This window comes from Equus przewalskii, chromosome 3 (genome assembly GCF_037783145.1).
Source record: "Equus przewalskii isolate Varuska chromosome 3, EquPr2, whole genome shotgun sequence".
Lineage (NCBI taxonomy): Eukaryota > Metazoa > Chordata > Mammalia > Perissodactyla > Equidae > Equus > Equus przewalskii.
The window spans coordinates 107,511,464-107,533,219 of NC_091833.1; the positions used below are offsets into that span (position 1 = coordinate 107,511,464).

At 44.9% G+C, this 21,756-nt stretch overlaps 1 pseudogene; it reads left to right on the plus strand.

Moving 5' to 3' along the window:
• The first annotated feature begins 12,103 nt into the window (after positions 1-12,103).
• On the plus strand, positions 12,104-13,424 carry LOC103565760 (hypoxanthine-guanine phosphoribosyltransferase pseudogene; annotated as a pseudogene).
• The last annotated feature ends 8,332 nt before the right edge of the window (positions 13,425-21,756 follow it).

Sequence of the window (21,756 nt, forward strand, 5' to 3'; positions counted from 1 at the left end):
ATATTCCTACTACCTAAGAGATAGTGTGTGGAAAATCGAGGGAAGCCAGCGGCCCAGAAGGGTCCTGATGGTCCCACTGCAGGGCTGGGAAGTAGTTATAGAGAGTTGGCCTTTTCCAAGTAGGACCAAATTGGCTGATCTCTTAATGAAATGTGCTTCAGGTAGATATCTAATGAGGTAGTGAGTGCCTGCGTAGGAGGGAAGAAGGCTGCGCTGCTCTCTTTCCCTTCAAGCTTGAAGATCGCCCTAATTCCTCATCCATTCTTGATTCATCCTGAGACGTGACTAATTTAGGGACTAGGTAAAAATTAACAAGGAAAAGGATCCCTGGAAGTTCACTGGGTCTGCATCCTCATTGCACCAAACCTCCATATTCCACTGCCTTGCTCTCCAAGGTGTCAATGGTTAGCAAGGCCTTTGAGGTGGACACAACAGTGAGCTCAGATGAAACAATCCAGAGAAGAAAAGAAAGGGAGAGTCTGCCTGTCCCTCTTCCCCCAAAAGCCCCAGATAAATTAATGTATTCAGCCATCTGTCACCCACAATTACTTACTGAGTCCTGCTTTGCGCCAGAACGACAGAAATGAATAATGACTGTGGCAATAAAATAGTTACTCTGTATGGAGTGTTTACTCTGCCCTGGGTACTCTGCTGAGCACTTTCATTTCATTCTCTCCTTTGGTTCTCACAGTGACTCCATGCTAAGTACTATTTTGTTGTTAAAGATTGACCCTGAGCTAACATCTGTTACCAATCTTTTTTTTTTTCTTCTTCTCCCCAAAGTCCCCCCCCATACATAGTTGCATATTCTAGTTGTAGGTCCTTCTGGCTCTCCTATGTGGGATGCTGCCTCAGCATGGCTTGATGAGCGGTGCTAGGTCCACACCCGGGATCCGAACTGGCAAAACTGTGGGCCCCTGAGGGGCTGGCCCCGTGGCCGAGTGGTTAAGTTCGCACGCTCCGCTGCAGGCGGCCCAGTGTTTCGTCAGTTCGAATCCTGGGCGCGGACATGGCACTGCTCATCAGACCACGCTGAGGCAGCGTCCCAAATGCCACAACTAGAAGAACCCACAACGAAGAATACACAACTATGTACCGGGGGGCTTTGGGGAGAAAAGGAAAAAATAAAATCTTTAAAAAAAAAAAAAAATTTAAAAAAAAAAAAAAAAAAAAAAACTGTGGGCCCCTGAAGCAGAGTGTGCAAACTCAACCACTCGGCCACGGGGCCGGCCCCCCATGTTGAGAACTATTATTAGCACTGATTCACAGTTGAAGACACTGAGCCTTGGAGAGATCTTATGCCACGGCCAGTAAGAGGGGTGGCTGGACTTTAAAGTCAGATAGTCCAAGTTGTGAGCCCACATTTATAGCTACTGTCCCTGCTCTTAAGAGGACCATGTAGTAAAGGGTAGAGACATGAAGATAAATAATTTCCATTTACTTGCTTATCCATGCAGGTATTCAGTGAGCATTTATTGAACACCTACTACATGCTAAGCTGTGTGCCAGGCTCCAAGGATATAAAATCCAAGGAGAGGCCAGGACCCCAGAGTCGGAGGGACCAGAGTCCAGGTTGTCTACTCTAGTTCCCCACAGGTCTCCATTCACGGCACTGCATATGCCTTACTCTCCGACTGGACCCACAGCAGCTTGATGCCAAGGATGTGTCCCACACACCTCTGTATCCACAGCCCCCAAGCACGAGACCTGGCATGCAGAAAACGCCCAGCAAATATGTGATGGAGAGAATGTAGCAGACCTTGGAAAGGCGCAGGTGCAGGAAAATGATTCCCTGGTCCATTAGGCCACTGTCTTGCCTGACCCAAGGAAGGAGCACCCCTGATGCGTCCGCGTAAAGGCAACTTGAATGACAATATCCCCTTGTGGAGTGCTCCCTGGGTGTCTGGATTGGAGCGCTGGGTTCTGCAGTCAGCTCCCTCGATCCTGGAACACATCACAAACTTGGGTCTTACCTTTATCAAATAGTAGCATTAATATCTAGAATCATAAAATATCAGAACCGGGTAAAGACTTGGGTTTGATGCCAGCCCTTCCCCTGTGTTTTGTATGTCATTTTACTTCTCAGAGATTCATTTCCCTCATCTGTAAAATGAGGATAGTAATCTACTTCACTGGATCATGGTGAGGATGAAACAGTATGATAGTAAATTTCATTTGCCAACTTGCCTGGGCCATAGTGTCCAGATATTTGGTAAAACATTATTCTGGATGTTTCTAAGAGGGTATTTTTTGTAAATAAGATTAACATTTAAATCAGTGCACTTTGAGTAGATTGCCCTCCGTGATGGGGATGGGCCTCATCCAATCAGTTGAAAGCTTGAATAGAACAAAGATTGATCTCCCCTGAGCAAGAAGGACTTCCGCCAGCAGTCGACCTTCAGACTGGAACTGCACTAGCTCTGCTGGGTCTCCAGCCTGCTGGCCCACCCTGCAGGTTTTAGACTTGCCAGCCTTCACAATCACATAAGCCAATTCCTTTTTATTTATTTATTTATTTATTTAGGAAGATTAGCCCTGAGCTAACTGCTGCCAATCCTCCTCTTTTTGCTGAGGAAGGCTGGCCCTGAGCTAACATCCATGCCCATCTTCCTCTACTTTATATGTGGGACACCTGCCACAGCATGGTGTGCCAAGGGGTGCCACGTCCACACCCAGGATCCAAACCAGCAAAACCCCGGCTGCCAAAGCCGAACGTGCACACTTAACTGCTGCGCCACCGGGCCGGCCCCCCAATTCCTTAAAATCTCTCTCTCTCTGTCTCTCTCTCTATGTATATGTTGACAGGTGAACACATACACATCCTATTGGTTCTGTTTCTCTGGGGAATCCCAACTAATACAAATGGCATGACTCATGACAAGTCGCTGACATGTAACTGTGCTCAGTGGACATTAGCTTCATTTCCCCCTTCCCCAGAGACTTCTAGCCTCCTCTTTCTATAGGTAAAAAGGCCCAAAGAAGTACCAGGATTCCTTTCCCAGTGTAACCTTGTCCACTATCCCATTGTAACCTTGAAAAACTCTGGGAAGATGAACCAGATAATCAGCTTTGAGCATCACATTTTAGGGCATGGAATGTCTGCTCCACGCCCAAAGGGACCATTTCATTTTCTACAAAGAATCCTTGAATGGACTTTAGAGTTCATCTGATGGCAAGTCACAGGTGTTGGCCTGAGGGCCACATACTGGTATAAGGTACGGCTTTGTTTTTGTTTTTCTCCTCAAACAATCTTTTTTATTATTATTACCAATTTAAGATTTGGAAAATGTCACATGAGTCTGGATTCCTGGCTTTTCTTGAGGAGTTGGAAGATCAGGTGACCTCAGGCCTGCACACCTGCCTGGCAACACTGGGCTGAAGGTAAGGGGTCACTGCCACCATAAACAGAACACAGATTATCAGGCCATCTTACTGATTTGTGTCACCTGTTGACCCCTGCAGACATTTGAGTCTGTGACTCCTGTGTCCTCCAGCTCCTTCAATTTAGAAAAGAGGGAACAGAGACCCAGAGAGGCCTAGTGTACTTGCACAAGGCCATGCAGACCTTGTGCAGGAGGGATTGGCAGAGCTAGGTCTAAAACCCCGAGTTCTTGCCTCCCAGGCAACTTGGAATATGCTCCGTGCCAAATGAACACAAAGATATTTTTATTGATGGATTAGGTGATTCCCAAGAATCTTTTGTTCTCCCATAAAACTTATTTCAGCAGTCAGATCAAGTTCGCATCACAAATGAATACAGTGTTTTATCATGGGGTCAAAAGGTTTTATATTGATTTGCCTTATTTATCCCTGTGATTGCAAGCACAAGTCTGGGGTTGCCAAACCTGGCCCTGCCTTTACCTCAGGCAAGTTTCTCACATTTCTCGTAACAATTTATATATCACACAGTGTAGCTGTGAGAATCAAATGAAATATTTCATGTCAAGTGCTCGGTACCGTGTCTGGAATATAGTGAGCATTCAACAAATGTTGTTGAATTAGGACATCAGAGGAATTAAAATCAATATGGCAAAATAGCAACTTAGCTAAATGATTTTGCATCTGCAAATATGTATGACTTGGTAGTGATCCCGCCAATTCAAATCGAACACCACAGTGTTGTCCTCACCTTCTCCCATTTTATAGGTGCATTCTATGGACTCATTCTATCTAACCTACAAAACATGCAATATGTCAATACAGACCTATTCATTAAAGTTCAAGCTTTGCTTGTGGTTATTTTTGCCCTTGGAATATAGCTCAGTCAGGGTATTAGGTTCAAACAAGACTTGAATTAATTCCTTGTGTCTTGGTGGTTTTTATTAATATGGCATACAGTTGGGTTAATTTGCTGCTGTTTGTGTTGATTTTAGGATCTGCTTTATTTCATCCTTTGTGACTTAATTTTGTGTTTTTAATATGTTATATTTAAGTTTCCACCAATAAGCGCTATGTCATTGGAGTTAAAGTAATGAAACCCACAAAGTCTTGTCTTCTAAAAGCTTAGAGATGGTAGAGGAAACAGACATATAAACAGACCGTTACAATAAACCGTGTCCTGGAGGTGTGGACCGAGGGCTGAGGGACCTTGGGTGGGCCTTAGCGATGTGACTGGTAAATAATGGATGCTTAATAAAGCTTGTTGAATGATGAATGAAGGAATGAATGAATGAACGAATGAGTCATTTTATTTGTCCTGCTCCCCACTCTGGACTGTAAGCTCTTTGAGGTGAAGACTCAACCTAATTCATCTCTGAACTCCAGAGTTGGGCCCAATCTATGCTTTGAGAGTGGAAAGCGACCTTTCAAGGGCCCTGCATCCAGTACCAGGCCTAAATCAATTCCAAGAAAGCCATATAGCTCAGTTGCTGGAGTAGCATAGTTCCCACCCATGCTGTTTTAGCACTTTCCTGCTCTTTTTAATCAATCTCGTCACTTGCTGTCACTCCCCTCTGCTCTGCCCTTTGGTCCTGTCTTTGTGAGGAAGCAGTGTTCCTTCTCCTCCCTGGGACCTACCCCTCCCAACCTCCTGCAGGACACCGACTGCTCCCTCCATCTGGCCTCTGTGATTCCTTTTTTTTTGGTGAGGAAGATTGGCCCTGGGCTAACAACTGTTACCAATCCTCCTCTTTTTGCTTGAGGAAGATTGTCCCTGAGCTAACATCTGTGCCAGTCTTCCTCTATGTTATATTTGGGACCCTGCCACAGCATGGCTTGATGCACAGTGTGTAGGTCTGCACCTGTGATCCAAACCCAAGAACCCCAGGCCGCCGAAGTATGGAGTGCACGAACCTAACCAATACACCACTGGGCTGGCCCCTGGCATCTTTGATTCTTTGTCACTACAGAATCTCTGCCTCAGATCAGGAGTGACTGAGAGCAAAGCCCGCTGACATTTCAAAGAAGCCTTTCCTTGATCCACCTACTCCTCGAGGTTTGAGATAACTCTCTTCAGTTCCAAACTCACCTCCTTCGTTTTTTATTGTATTACTTGTCACTGATTGCAGTTTCCATTTAATGAAAACTTACTATGTGCTAAGTAGTTTACTTGCTTCATCTTGTCTAGTTTTCATAACTGTTGGATGGAGGCATAGATGAAAAAGCTGAAGCCCAGGGAACAGGCAAGCTGCCCAAAGTCACAGCCAGCAAGAGCAAAGGAAGTCGCCATCTCGTGCCTCCTTAACCCCTTCCCACTTGGCACCCAGCAGCACAGCTCTACCCAGCTGAGGTTTATCAATGGCTTCTTTTTCAGAGCTCGTTCTCCTTGCTCTTTTGGCGGATCTTGGCACTGGGCCTCCCCCTCTCTTCATGGAAATAGCTTCACCTTTGATTTCCACAGCACTGCCCTCTCTGGCTCACCTTGTACCTCTCTGACTGTCTCTCCTGTCCTGCCTCCTCCATTTCCTAGAACTGGGCGTCCCTCTGTTTCTAGCTGTGTTCTCTCTTCACTCTGTCCTCTGATGATCTCATCTATTCTTGCTTCCTTACAGTTCTTCTCCCCAGCTCTGATCCCAATTTCCCCTCCCTTAATGAACCTCTCTAAATGGATGTTTCATCACGGTTCACACCCATCACACCCAAATCCACTCTCCTCCTCCTCTCCCCCAGGGTAGCTTCTCTTCACTCTGTACCTCAGTCTGCGGCATAGCCGATTCCCTGTGCTCAGACCAGCCGGTAACTCCTGCAAATCTCTCTCACATCTTTCTGCCCTGACTGCCTCTTGCTTGGATCTGATGGTGGCACCCTCATCGGTTCCCTCCATGCCCTGCTTTTGTCTCTCCCAATCCACAGCACAGTCCACACAACCATTCAGAATGCTCTTCCAAAACCATTCCTGTGATCACAGACTCATTCAGTGATGATTTATTGAGAACTGATAGACCAGGCACTATACATGTCTTCCACGTCTTAAATCATCAGTGACTCTCTTCCTGAACGTTTGTTAAATAAAAGAAAGCATGAAGGAAGAGCACTGACCCCTGAAAGCCCATCTGGTTCATTTACTGATAAGGAAACCAGAACCTACTCATTGGTTCATTTGAGAATACCTATTGAGTGCCAGTTCTAGGCCAACTGCTTTTCTTTTTTTTTTTAATCCTTCCTTTTTTTTTTTTTTTAAAGATTTTATTTTTCCTTTTTCTCCCAAAGCCCCCCCGGTACATAGTTGTGTATTTTCAGTTGTGAGTGCCTCTGGCTGTGCTATGTGGGACGCCGCCTCAGCATGGCCTGACGAGCAGTGCCATGTCCATGCCCAGGATTTGAATGGGCGAAACACTGGGCCGCTGAAGCAGAGCACGTGAACTTAACCACTTGGCCACCAGGCTGGCTTCCCTAACTGCTCTTCTAAGTGTTGGGGTTTTAGCAACAAACAAGACAGATAGTCCCAGCGCTCATGGACTTTATAACTATTCATTATATAGTTTATTCATGCTAAGTACAATCGTTCCTTCAACAAATATTTACTGAACACATAGTTTACGCTGGCACTTTTCTAAGAATACAGCAATGGATAAAATAGACAAAGGAAACTGCCCTCTTAGAGCTTACATTCCAGTGGGGGAAGACAGAAAATAGGTAAGCATATACTTAAACACCGTGTCACATGGTGCTCAGTGCAACGGGAGGCAGCCTGGGTAGAGTCAGTGGGGGCAGTGTACAGCCAGGCTGCAGCCTGCACTAACTCTGGAACTTTCTGGTCAAGTTACATTCTGTACCTTAGTTTCCTTATCTATAAAATGGAAATAATAATAAGACCCACCTCACAGGGACTTTTGTGAGAATTAAGTGAGATATTTTGGAAGTGCTTTAGAAACTATCCAGCACCTAGGAAGCACCAGGAAAGATTTAAATTAATAAATGTGGAGGGGCCGGTCTGGAGGCATAGTGGTTAAGTTTGTGCGCTCTGCTTCGGCAGCCCAGAGTTCATTGGTTTGGATCCTGGGAGCAGACCTACACACCACTCATCAAGCCATGCTGTGGCAGCATCCCACATACAAAAATGGAGGAAGATTGGCAGAGATGTTAGCTCACAGCCAATCTTCCTCACCAAAAAATAAACAAGTAAATAAACATAGGGGAAAATAATGCAGAGAAGGAGCAGAGGGCTATAAGAAACATGGAGGGGTACCACGTATAGGGGGTGGTCAAGGAAGACTTCACAGAAGGGGAGACATTTAAGCCGAGACATGAGGAGGAGAGAGACCCCACCATGCAGGTATCTGGGAAGAGCTCCAGGCAGAGAGAATAGGCAGCACAAGGCCCTGAGTGGGGAATGCTGAGCAGCAAGGAGGCCAGTGTGGCCAGAGCTGGTGAACAAAGGCGAGAAGGAGAAGACGAAGGCAGGGACGCTTGGGATGGGGGAGGCAGAGAACCCTGCAGTTGTGGCTTCTGCTCTGAGGGCAATGAGGAGCCACTGGACAGCACTGATCTGGGGAGTGACATAATTTGCTTTGTGTTTCAAAAGCACCATTCTGACTGCTCTGGAGAGAATATACCAGAAGGGGCTGAAGCAGGAACCCAGAAAAGGAGGCTTTTGCAAGTATCTGAGGAAATTAGGGGCTTGACCAGGGTGTTGAGATGTGGTCACATTCTGGACATATTCTGGAGATTGAGCCCATGGGATTTTCTGTGGGCGTGGATGTGGGTTTGAGAGAGGGGTCAGCGAGAAGTACTGGGCTCTGTGAAGACCTGAAGATGTTCTGGGAGGGACTGGAGGAGGCAGACACTGGGGAGACCCCAGGGCAGGAATTAGTAAGGAAGGGCAGTTGAAATGTGGGGTCTGAGATGACCATTTCATTTAAACAGCGGACGCTCAGATCAGACTTACTGTTCATATGTCTAACCCACTGAATTCCAAGAGCCTATAGAACAAGAGCCACAGCCAGCACATGGACGCTGTACGGTCTGCACACAGAGAAAATGTCAAGTCCACTCTGCACAGGTAGGAAAATGGGCTCTTAAACCAACGTGATTGTCTGCCTCCCTCTGCTGGCCATTCTTATATTTCAGTGTTCACACTGACTATTTGCTAAGTATTCTGGTATTTTACTCACCTTGAATATTTCCCATAGCTTTCTTTTACATATACTCAACTTCTAGAAGGGCAGTTTAGATAGAGTCAGGCTATTATAAATTCTATTTTTGCCCTAAATTCCAAGATGATGACTGAAAAATTATAATATTGTCTTCATCACCACCACACCAGGAATCCACCTTTGTCCCATGCTTTTCCCAGCATTTTCTCCTGCACCGTCTCATTGGATCTCATACCCCGTCCATGAAGTATGTGCGATGTGATTCCCATTTTATACAAGAGAAAACTGAGGCTCGGAAAGGTCATGTGACTTGCCTGCTCTAGGACTCAGGTAGAATGTTTTCCCATGAATCCAATTTGTCCCTGGAAAACATGACTAGGAAGCATGGATGACATTAAAACCACACTAGAGACCACCATAACACTTCTTTAACCTCATGTAATGTTTCCTAATCTCCCCTAATAATAATAATAATAATAATATTTATTGCCTCTAACCCTACCCCGGGCACTGCACTAAGCGCAGTCAGTACACCAGGCATTTAACACCCTCAACATCCCTATGAAGTGGGCGGCATCACTCAGCCCATTTTACATGTGTGAGACAGGAAATGACGCACCCGTGCCCTTGAGGTCTTCGGTAAATGCCAGAGCTGGGATCTGAACCTAGTTCCACACCATTTCCTGCCCGAACGCCCCACCCTGGTTTTCTCTTCCTCTCTGGACATCTGCGCCTGCAACCACCCTGACCTCTACAGAGCCTCACTCGGGGCTTTTCTCTCTCTTTCTCCCTCTCAGGACAGAGTTGCACCTTCTCCTCCTGCATAGTCTTCAACTCTCAGAACTTCAAACGCCAACTGAATGTGATCTTCTGAAAGCTTGCATTGACTCATAGGACTTTTTACTTTTAGTGCCTACACTGTTCAGGGACGTAAGTGTTGTAGCTGTCAGGTGCCCAGGTACTGCCCTCACTTTACAGGTGAGCATCTGGAGCTCGCATCATTTCCGCGGAAGAATCTCCCTTGACTAAGCATCAGAAGACTCATGTTTAAGACCCAGACTTTGTTTACTGTGCGACTTTGGACAGGTCTTTCTACCTCTCTGGGCCTCGTCCATAAAGTGGATGTTTCCATCCATAAAATGGGAGCATTCATTCTAGTCACAGAGGGCGTCTGAGACCCAGAAGATACCATGCATGTAAAAGCTATTGGCAACCGTAAAGTGCCACATGGTTGACCACTTCTGTGTGCATTTGTTGAGACCTTCCTTATCAACTCAAAAAAGACTAAGATTTAGGCTCTGGAGTCTGACTCTCTGGGTTCAAAGCCAAGCTCCACCAGTTCACGTTGGTGTCCTTGGGCACATCATTTAGTCTTTCCAAGCTTTGTTCCTCCCGTGTTCCGTTTTTAAAAGGAATTATAATAGCAGCCACCTCACAAGAGTGTGGTGAAGATGAAGGAGATAATGAGCATATCAAGAGTGGTCAGGGGCCAGCCCTGTGGTGCAGTGGTTAAGTCCCCACATTCTGCTTCAGCAGCCCGAAGTTCACCAGTTTGGATCCTGGGTGCAGACCTACGCACCACTTGGCGAGCCATGCTGTAGCAGGCGTCTCATCTATAAAGTAGAGGAAGATGCGCACAGATGTTAGCTCAGGGCCAGTCTTCCTCAGCAAAAAGAGGAGGATTGGCAACAGATGTTAGCTCAGGGCTAATCTTCTTCAAAAAAAAGGAACAGGAGTGGTCAGCACAGGGCTGCTCTTGCTACTGTTCTTTTTAATTTTTTTTTAAGATTGGCACCTGAGCTAACATCTGTTGCCAATCTTTTTTTTCTTCTTCTTCTTCTCCCCAAAGACCCCCAGTACACAGTTGTGTATTCTAGTTGTAGGTCGTTCTGGTTGGGCTATGTGGGACGCCGCCTCAGCATGGCCTGAGGAGCGGTGCCACGTCCACGCCCAGGATCCAAACTGCGAGACCCTGGGCTGCCGAAGCAGAGTGCGCGGACTTAACCTCTCGGCCGCGGGGCCCGCCCCTTGCTGTTCTTGTTGTTGCAATTTTATTATTACCATTGACTTGGTTATCCTTCAAGGCCCTGTGTAGGACTACATGCAAAGAAACAATCCCTCCAGTGGTTTCACCATGAGAAGTAGCAAGTGAGGAGTGGCTGAACCGGGAGGGAGAAGCGAAGAGAACTAACGATTTTTGAGAACGCACTTTGTGTCATTTCTTCACCAGGTGCTTTTTACTGTTTTATTCCTCAGGTTATCTGAATAGGGAAATCTTGCATTACCCACTAAGTTTTCAAAGGTAACATTTCCATTTGCCAGTAAAGAGATTCCTAAGTCACCCAGTGAAGACTTTGGGGGAGTGTGCTGTCTGTAAGCATCTTGCTCAGAGAGCTTACAGGTCAGGGAGAGTCATCTTCAAGGGAAGGAGTTTAAACTACAAATAAGTGACTGGATTTGATCCATGTCACACAGCACCACCCAGGAGACAGAGCAGGACTAAGTAAAAGTTGTTCTTGTGAGCTCTAAACCTGATACCAATTCCTGGCTTCAACATATGTCTCCCCTAAATCTGATTACTGCCCACTATATTTTTTTCTTTGACAAGCTACCTTATGTTTTGTTTTGCTTTCTTTTTCTTTTTATGTGGAGATGATGGGCTTTACTCACCATCAAGCTTTTATTAACAGATAAAATTGGGAAGCAGTGGCATATCAGAATTTAGAATAACAAATTTCCTCTACTGTAAGTGGCCATTAATTTTTAAATATGTCATCAATAAGTAACAGGACTTCAGGGAAAAAAAGAACACATAAAACAAACACACCAAATTTAAGATACTCTGAACTTTTGTAATCTGAAAATGTGAAATGAGTGAGCTTCTTGAATTTGAAGAAACAGTTAGGGAAGAGCTTGCTTTTGTTTGGCATTTTTAACTTTCCAGAATGTTATACCCAAAGCCCATCCACTTGGTTCACCCACCCAGCAACAATTATCCTCTTCTTTCTGAATTTTTATTCACTTGTCTTTGCTGACAAAGCCAGCAAAGACATTACATTAAAAAGACATACATTAAAAGCCATTAGTCTTCAGCAAAGAAAGTAAATAAAAAATGGAGCACGCAGGAAAACTGACCAGTTGCCTTCAAATCAATGCCCAATATTTCCAGCAGAGGCAGGAACCAGCTCTCAGGTTATGTGTCTGGGATAAGCTTGGGTCATAAAGCCTGGAATTATTTTCATAGTGTTTCAATAGCATTAACTGAATTTTCCCTTTTGTTCAGATTACTTCAGTGATTCTTTTTCTATGGCTCCTTTAAATATTAATGACTTAGAAAATAGGGAAGCCCAGTTCCCTTGCTCAGGTTTGAAACTTGGCCTTGCTTCTTCTTTCTTGAAAATCAGGTGACATTCATGTTGTAACTCAAAAACATGGTTTCCTACAAATGGATTTAAACAGCAATGACTTTTCTTAAAAATTCCCCTGATGTGACATTGAATACATTAAAAACTCAAAGATATACTACAGCCTCGTAACGAAACACAAAATACATTTGTCAGTGTAATCAGATGTCGGACCTCAGGTTGGGCAATATCTCAAACTACAAAGGCTCAGAATTTTCTCTTATTAAATAGAGAAAAGAGTCCCTGGGTTACAAATATCTGAGTCACAACCACTTTAGATATGCAAGTGAGCCAGGGCAGCGTGGGGTGGAGGATCCCCTCTCACCGAGACACAGACCACTACACTGAGTCCCTGGAGTGAGCAGCGCCTTGATGCCAGAAGCAAGGATGAGGCACGGTTTTCCTCCTGAGTCTTCACAGCAGGCCTGGAAGAGAGGTGCCCCTCCCTCTATTTTACCCCTGAGGAAACAAATTTTGAGAAACGAAGCAACATGCTCAAGGTCACACAACTAGTTAACGGCAGACTTGGGAGTCTGTGACCAAGTTAGGATGACCAATTGTTGCACTTGCCTGTGACTGAGGCGGTTGTGAGGGTGAGGGACTTTCAGTGCTAATATTGGGACAGTCCAAGGCAAACCAAGACAAAATGGCCACCCTGTGTTCAAGTCCAGTGCCCTTTCTACTAAACCAGTCCAGTTAAGGGGTTACACGGGCTGCTGTGAGATGGCCTGGTCATCCAACCCATGTTAACAACATGAGAATTTCAAACAGCTAGGTAACAACAATCTTTTGTGCTCCTCCTCCTTAGCCAGTTCCATCATGGCGGCCCACGGTCCTGCATCATGATTAGTGACGCTCAACCAGATTATGACCTAGATGTATTTTGTATGTCTAATCATTACACTGATATTTTAGAAAGAGTATTTATTTTTCATGGACTAATTGTGGACAGGACAAAGTGGCTTACTCTTGAAATTCTATGAAGATGGGAGGCTATCACATGGCAGCCCTGTGCATGCCCTGGGGTGGGGGTGGGGGGCTGTAAATTCTCTGCTGACTTGCTGGATTACACCAAAGCCCTGAACAGAAATAGTGATATATCCATCCCATGACTGCAGATTTTATCAGACTGAAGAGCTACCTTAATGACCATTCAATTGGGACCATAAACGTAATTTATGGAGATGATTTTGCAACTTTAACTGGAAAGAATGTCTTGATTACTAAAGATATAATTGACATCAGCAAAATAATGCAAATCTTGCTTTCCTTAGTCAAGCAGTATAATCCAAAGATGGTCAGCATTGGAAGTTTGCTGTGAAAGAGATCCCCCCACTGAACTATTGGATGTAGGACAGATTGTGTTGGATTTGAAATTCCAGACCAATTTGTTATAGGATGTGCCCTTGACTATAACTAATACATCAAGGATATCACTCATGTTTGTCTCATTAGCAAAACTGGAAAAGCAAAATACAAAGCCTAAAATGAGAGTTCAAGTTGAGTAGCAGGATTTGGGGACATCTGGAGTACCACTGACATCACCAGGAAAATTGTCAATGTTCCAGTTTTGCGGAGTAGAGCTTTTTGCAACGCACCTTCTGAGAATTTTATCTGTTTCGTATGTTAGAAATAGCAGTTGCTGCCATCCTGAACTCGTTGTTTGCTCTGAGCCAATAGGCCGTCAGATACTTTGGATGGATCGTTGTTTAACTTGTGAATGAAAAACCTCTTAAAAAACAAAACAAAACAACCCTATAAGAAACATTTAGGGAAGATATATTATATTATTAATATCTATATTAATTTTTATGTAGTTGTGAATTCATGAAAAGAATAGAGGTAATTGAATATTGTTAATTATTCCCACTTTGAAAAGTAAGAAGTCAATTTTCTTATCTGACAGGATCCAAGTGGTTTTATTTTATTGCATAAACCATGTTTCCTGGAAGTATTTTAGCGGTGTTTCAATAGCATTAACCGAATTGTCCCATTTGTTCAGATTATTTCTGGTGAGTCTTCTTCCATGGTTCCTTCAAATATTAAGCAGTATATTCCACAACCTTTACACATTTTGAATTTTCAATGCAAAATCCTTAAAGTAAAGATTGTCTTCATAAAAAGTCAACCAAAAAACGGCAGGGCCAGGACTAGGGTGAGGTGAATGAGGCCCCCATGGTTCTTCCAGGACCCTGAGAGGGATGCTTCCTGAAATTTTGCGCCCTCAGTGACTCTCTCATCTCCGCCTCGCCTGACTCTGCCGGACAGAATGGACGTGGAAAGCGCTCTTCACCTGGCTCTGAAGCGTCATATTCGCTTTGAAGTTTCTGATTCAAAACATACATGCACCTGCCCAATTTGGTGACATCTCATGATTTAATGTCTTACTTGAGTTAAATTAACTCAAGAGGAAAACCCCATGTTAATACCTACATATTCAAACACTTTATCTTTTATGCGGCTTTCCATCTAATTCTACCAATACTTTTTCTTGTATCCATAACTTATTCAGATAAAATATATTTCTCTCAGGTATTTTTTAAACTACACAACAATCTTTCTATTCAATTCAAAGACTAGACTCTATTTTATTGTTATTTTTTTCTTAAAGATTGGCACCTGAGTTAACATCTGTTGCCAATCTTCTTTTTTCATTTTTTTTCCCGTCTTCTCCCCAAAGCCCCCCAGTGCCTGGTTGTATATTCCAGTTGTAGGTCCTCTGATTGTGCTATGTGGGATGCTCTCTCAGCATGGCCTGATGAGTGGTGCCATGTCCGCACCCAGGATCCGAACCTGCAAAACCCTGGGCCACCGAAGCAGAGCGCGTGAACTTAACCACTTGGCCACCGGGCCAGCCCTAGACTCTATTTGAAATGAAGACCGTAGCCATTTTCGCCCTAAACATTCCAAAGAGTATATGTCCCAATTTATAGAAATAACAATGTCATGTAATTTAAAACACCTGGGTGAAGACTTTGGCGGGATATCTTGAAGAACACATCCAGCCTCACAGTCACAAGGATTGCTCTTGGCCTCCAAGGACCAGAACCGCGGAGTCCCAGGAACCTTGGAGCTGTGTCTTTCTACTGAGGAAACCACACTTGTCCTCATAGAAGCAAAGCATATGTCATAGGATAATAATAATGACGATAACAGACATCTGTTGCTCACTTATATGTGCCAAGGACTAAATGGCACATAAGTGCCACAACCAGCTGGCTGTCTCTCCAATACCCAATCTTGCCTTCAGCTAAAGAAGTAGCACTTTTAGCTTGTTCACAGCTGGACAGAATAAAGCCCTCATTTTCCGGCCTTCTTTCTGGCGGGTGAAGTCCCGTGAGTAAGTTCTGCCCAGGGGGGTGTCATCAGAAGTGTCCTAGGGCGGCTTTCTGGAAACTTTCTCAAGAGACACTGCAGATTTACTCTTTGGCTCTTTGTCGTCCTTTTTCCTTCCTCCTGCTGCTTGGAGCACAGATTCGATGGGCTGGAGAGCCACCCTGGATCACGAAAACGAGAGCATGGCCTTGTAGTGAAGAGGAAAGAGGTCAGGTCTCTGAGGACCTTACAGAGCAGAGCCATCCGACCAGCCCCAGGCCACTGCCCTCTGGGCTTTTACCTGAGAGGGAAATAAAATCTTCAGATTTAACCCACTGTTATTACGGGGTTTCTGTCATTGGAAGATAAATCTAATCTTTACTAATTCTTAGCCTCCCAGCAACCCAACAAAGCAGTTATTATTATTAACCCCAGTTTATAGACCAGGAAACTGAAGCACGAGAAGCTTCCAGCCAAGGGTGAATGAGCCAGAACACTCCCAGTGTGGTCCTGAGTCTGCGTTCCCAGAAGGCTCCGTGCTGCCCCCTAGCGGCACTTTGTTCTCACTCTCCCCCTTCCTGTCTCAAATAGGGAGTCTGCAAGGCCGAACAAGCTCTAGAAAATAACAACGACAATAATAATAACGGCGGCCGTTTATTGAATCACTGAATTATAGCAAGCCAGGCCTTATCATTTTATGCTTACGGACGCCGAGGCCCAGGGAACGTTGGCTGAGGTCACACAACTCACAAGAGGCTCAGCGGGAATCAAGCCCAGTGTCTCGCCCGCAGCCTTACTCAACCATTAAATATTGCTGCCGGACAGTGTGCCAGGCAGAGAACAGCGTGTGCTGAGGGGCGATGGCAAGAGCAAGCGCTGGGGAAGCCAGAAGGCTGGGGTGGAGGGAGGCGAAGGCAGAAGGTGGTGCCGGAGTGGCCTGCAGACAGACAGGGCCACGAGCTCCCCGGATTGTCACCACTGATGTTAGTCACCTTCTTCTCAGTGCTCGAAGATAGACAGGGGTAATTTCTTATTCAAAAACGGCTCCCTGGGTGAGACGTGGCCTTTCTGCGGATTCCCACACCTCCAGTGGGCTCCATTTGCCGAGTCCGTCCTTGTCACCAGCACACTGAAGTGCACAAGGCGCTCTGAGGGGTTTGCAGTCAACCCCTCCTCCGTCGAGGGGAAGCACCAGCAGCCTGGCATCTCTCAGGCGTCTTTGAGTAGATTTAGAGCATTCTGAAGTCCTTTACTTCATTAAACCTCCCATAAATTCCCCAAGCCCCTCTAGCCCCTCTAGCCCTCAGAATGTTCCAGAAAGTTTGCCTCAACCTCCTTGTTGCCAAATACAAGGGCTTCTTTTCTGTCCAAGGTTATTTTTATTTCCATCTTCTGACATTTCAGTCATCTTCCAACCTTTCCCCTCCTCTCTTCTTTTCTAATTGGCTTTCCTTCTACGGCTCCGGCTGCTCCTTCTCAGATTCTTAGTCACTCATCCTTCTTCAGACTCCCACTGCCCCCTAGGATTGTGGCCATAGCTTCTTGACAGTCTTTCGACGTCCAGCGAAGCTACTTTCCAATTCATTCTCTATAAAGTCACCAGGGTGATCTTTCCATGTTGCAAATCTGATCATATCTCTGCCCTGTTTAATACCTTCCCAAGTGTGGTCAATGGCAAAACAATAGCCACAAATTCCTCCTGATCCTGATGCACATTCCTTTGCAATGGGAATTTGCAGTTCCCCGATCAGGAGGTATTTCTCTACTGCTTGAATTTGGGCCTGACACCATGCGACTTGCATTGTTCATAATGGTTTTTTTTTTATAATTTCTCTTTAATAGACTTTTTAAAAGGAGCAGTTTTAAGTTCACACCAAAACTGAGCAGAAGGTACAGAAAGTCCCATATAACTCTTGCCCCTAAACATGGATAGCCTCCCCAACTACATACTGCCTCCTCCGCTATGGCATATTTTTTTTTCTCTGAGGAAGATTGGCCTTGAGCTAATATCTGTTGCCAGCCTTCCTCTTTTCCTTGAGGAATATTGTCATTGAGCTAACATCTGTGCCCGTCTTCCTCTATTTTGTATGTGGGATGCCACCACAGGATGGCTTGATGAGCGGTGCATAGGTCCGTGCCTGGGATCCAAACCCACAAACCCTGGGCCACCAAAGCAGAGCATGCGAATTTAACCACTACACCACCAGGCAGGCACCACTATGGCTCTTTTCAAAACATAGAAATAAAATAAATATGTCAAAATAAGGAATGGATAAGTAAGTTACGATATAACCATGTGGTGGAATATTCTTCACAAATTAAAAATGACAATGTAGAACCCTATTTATTTATTTTTTTTAAAAACTTTTTTTTAAGTTTTATTTTTTCCTTTTTCTCCCCAAAGCCCCCCAGTACGTAGTTGTATATTCTTTGTTGTGGGTCCTTCTAGTTGTGGCATGTGGGACGCTGCCTCAGTGTGGTTTGATGAGCGGTGCCATGTCCGTGCCCAGGATTCGAACCAACGAAACACTGGGCTGCCTGCAGCGGAGCATGCGAAGCCAATCACTTGGCCACGGGGCCAGCCCAAGAACCCTATTTATTGACGTAGGATAATGTTCATAACATAGTAATTGAAATTTTCAGGTCGCTGTAAGGTAATATGGCATGATCCCATTTCTCTAAATGTATATCTATTTCATTAGATCTAAGATGTCATCAATTATAAGATCAACTAATTTATTCATCATTAAGAAGAAAGACACTGCCAATTAAACCATGACATATTGCTTTCTAAATACATTCATTCTAAGATACATCCTGGTTTCAGAAATTCTAAAATGTGAAAAAACTGTTTCTTAGGAGGTACATGTCTGATTTATATGAAATACGTGGTTACCACGAAAAGTGTACAATATATACACAAGATGTTAGCAGTGATTACCCCTGGGTGGTAAGATCATCAATGATTTTATTTTTATTTTTTATTATCTGTATTGCTTACATTGAAGAAACAGTAACTTGGTTAATAAAACCATTTTAAAGGAAAACTATCAACCTCCCCTTTTGGAAGATTTTGTCATCCACCTCCTGCCATCCAGCAGTGTGCTTTGTGCTCATGGCGCCCGTCTATGTCCTGGCCAGTCTCACCCATCTCATTCCCAGCCCTCCTGAAAGACTCGTTTCCCAGCAAACACAGTGGGCTGCTGCCAAGAAGGATAAGGGAATGCCTTTGGCCAGGTCCGAGCTGCAGGAAAGAGATCCCCGCTTGAATCCACAGAGATAGGCCATAAGCTCCCCAAAGGTAGCCTATGTCTGTTTCTATCAATATTCTATCACTGGCACCTAGCACGAAGAAAAGGATCAACTAATATTGGTGACTGAATGAGTAAATAGTAAATCAATTATTTAATCGTGAGGCTGAAGCAGCCAGCAAAGCCAAGTCTGGAAGAAGGAACTGAGATGCTGAGGCAAGAATCCAATAGTGTCCTAGAGACAAGAGCTCTGAAAGCAAATACTTTTGAGTTTCTACTGTGTGCCCGGGGTTGAGGATGAAGCAATGGACAAAACAGACCAAAGCTTGCCATCATGGCACTGAGATTCTGGGTGAAAGTGGATCAGGATGGGGGAAGGGAAGGAGAAGTCCCTGCTCTATCACCATTCAGATTTGCCATCCTCTACCTGGGGCTTCCAGCTCTAGGTCTAAGGCTGCTGCTGGAGTTTCAGTGTTTTTCAGCAAAGGAAAGGGGAAAAAAGGGAAATCCCAGGCAAGTGTCTTGTCTTTACGATGACCAGGCAATTGCATTGATCATGTCCACTCACCTCCCATGGGCCAGAGCCCGCTGCTGAGATGGGAATATATTCCGTGGCCAGGAAACCACATTCCTAATTAAAAATGGGGGGGGGGTGGAGAATACTATTTATTACCAGAAAAAGATATTACACAACAGTCAGCAATCTTCACCACTCTCAGTTGAGGTTTCTTAGGCTTTGTCGTATAAAAGGGAGCCATCGAGTAAGGAAAACCTTGGTTCCTAAGCTACTGCCTACAACTCAACACCCACCCTCTACGACTCCCAGGAGGACTCAGTTTCTTCACTAGTCAAGGGAAGATGTTGAGTCATTGCTCTGCACCCGTAACATTCCCCCATGATTCTGTCACGCTTCTGCAATAAGTTATTACAGAAATGTCTATTTTGTTACTTTTACTGTGAAAGCATTTGATGTGTTAATGATCACAGGTAACACAAAAAAACAACAGGTCTTTAAAATGATCCCATCTGACAGCCCGGAGTCAATGACTTATCCCCATGTTCTAGAATGCTGACGGTAGGAAGGACCTAACGCGACCCCACAGTGCTTCCTTCCTCCCCCATCGCCAGTCCAAGGAAGCTGTGCCGGGAGCAGCTTGTGACTTCTATGGCCCAGTGCCAGGTTAAGTCATAAGACTGAGCAACTAAGAGGGACTGAGACTTAGTGGCTCCCGAAGGGGCTTTTCTCCCTCCAGCAGTCAACTTGGAACTGATTATTCTACCCGTTCAGGGAACGTCCCTGGAGGACAAGTCTGTGGAAACTGGACTGGTTGCTAAGTATCATTCACAAAGGGAGATTTGTTCTTGCACCGAAGGCGTGGGTTAGCTACCCCATTTCTTCTCAGTCTTACCCTTTTGCAATGTTCTTTCCATTTGCTCATTATACTGGGAGGGAACTTGTACTTCCAGGACATTTTGTCTTCTGATCTCATTCTACCAAGGAGAGCTGCGCACCTTTACTGTCACCAGAGTAGTGGGCCCCTGGTCAATGCCAGGGGAGGTTGTTGAACTCTTGGTGAGCTTAACGAATGAAAATTACAAATGTGAAATTCTTAGATTTGGCAGGGGGAGAGGGTCCTATTGACACTGTTTGTCAACATCCAGCTCAGGATGGGAGCCAGCTCTTAATGAAGGCTTTCGTTTTGTTTTTTTGGGTTTTTTTTGAGGAAGATTAGCCCTCAGCTAACTACTGCCAATCTTCCTCTTTTTGCTGAGGAAGACTGGCCCTGAGCTAACATCCATGCCCATCTTCCTCTACTTTATACATGGGACGCCTACCACAGTATGGCTTTTGCCAAACTGTGCCATGTCTGCACCCAGGATACGAACCAGTGAACCCCGGGCTGCCAGGAATCGGAATGTGCACACTTAACCGCTGCGCCATCGGGCCGGCCCCATTAGTGAAGGCTTTCGGAGCACACCTGGCCCAGTCCTCTCAGGTGGGCAGATACTAACCATCTAGGACAAGCCAAAGCTTGTGAGAGTGTGGCTGACCCTGCTGGTTGGCAAGAGGGCCATTCCCCAACCTCTTCTCCATCGCTCCCAGAATCTCAGGGTCTCAGCTTCTAAACCAACGAGGCTTATCAAGGAATTTCCTCCAGAATAAAAATGGGTTCCAACATTTTTTTTTAACGTAAAAAGCCAACGTTATAGAGCTCTATGTGTTAAACACTGTTCTAAGAATTGTATGTCTCGAAACAAGTGAAAGAGGTAGGCACTACCATCACCCCCATTTTACAAGTAGAGAAACTGAGCTCTGTTCTGGCATTTTACATGTATTAGGCCCCGTACATCAAACGGATCTATGCGACTGTGAATCTGAGATTGGTAAACCAAGGAGGCAGGCACCACACTCCATATGCTATCTACCATGCGCCATCCGCTGTGTTTATTTCTATTCCCAGAAACATCAGTGGCCACGTCTGGTGGTGACATAGTGACAGCTGAGTGTCCTTAGGGCAAGAACGACTTGTCTACCTGACCAGTCTGTGGAGTGATTTTGGATGTGCTCTTGATTAAGTGGTTTCCAAACTATTTTCTTGCCCTCCTGGAGAACCTATGAGCATCTGATATTCTCTGGAAAATTTATTTCCAGCCAGAGTTGTATTCTTGCTGATATAATATGTGATGTGCCCAGTACAACACATGTTAGTTTTCTCTCCTCTACAGGTCTGCTTTGTGTGTCAAGCCTTTAAACGTTGTTTCACGTTTATATACATTATTAAGAATTACACATTTCACTGTGTTATTACATAGACTCCTGGAAGGTCTCAAGATGAATTTTCTTTACTTTTTTTTTTTTGCAATGTAGCTCTTTTTTTTTTCTTTTCTTTTTTTCCCCCTAAGGATTGGCACCTGAGCTAACAACTGTTGCCAATCTTTTTTTCTTCTTCTTCTGCCCAAAGCCCCCCAGCACATAGTTATGTATTCTAGTTGTAGGTCCCTCTGGTTGTGCTATGTGGGACGCTGCCTCAACATGGCTTGACGAGCGCTGCCATGTCCACACACAGGATCCGAACCAGCAAAACCCTGGGCCGCCAAAGTGGAGCGCACGAACTTAACCACTCAGCCATGGGGCCAGCCCCTCAAGATGAGTTTTGTTAATAGAGAACAAGGGTGTGTCCTCATGTGATTCTCAAATCTGAGGTTCTTGCTGAAGAGCAAACAGCACTGTTGCTTCTCTGATGTCTCTAA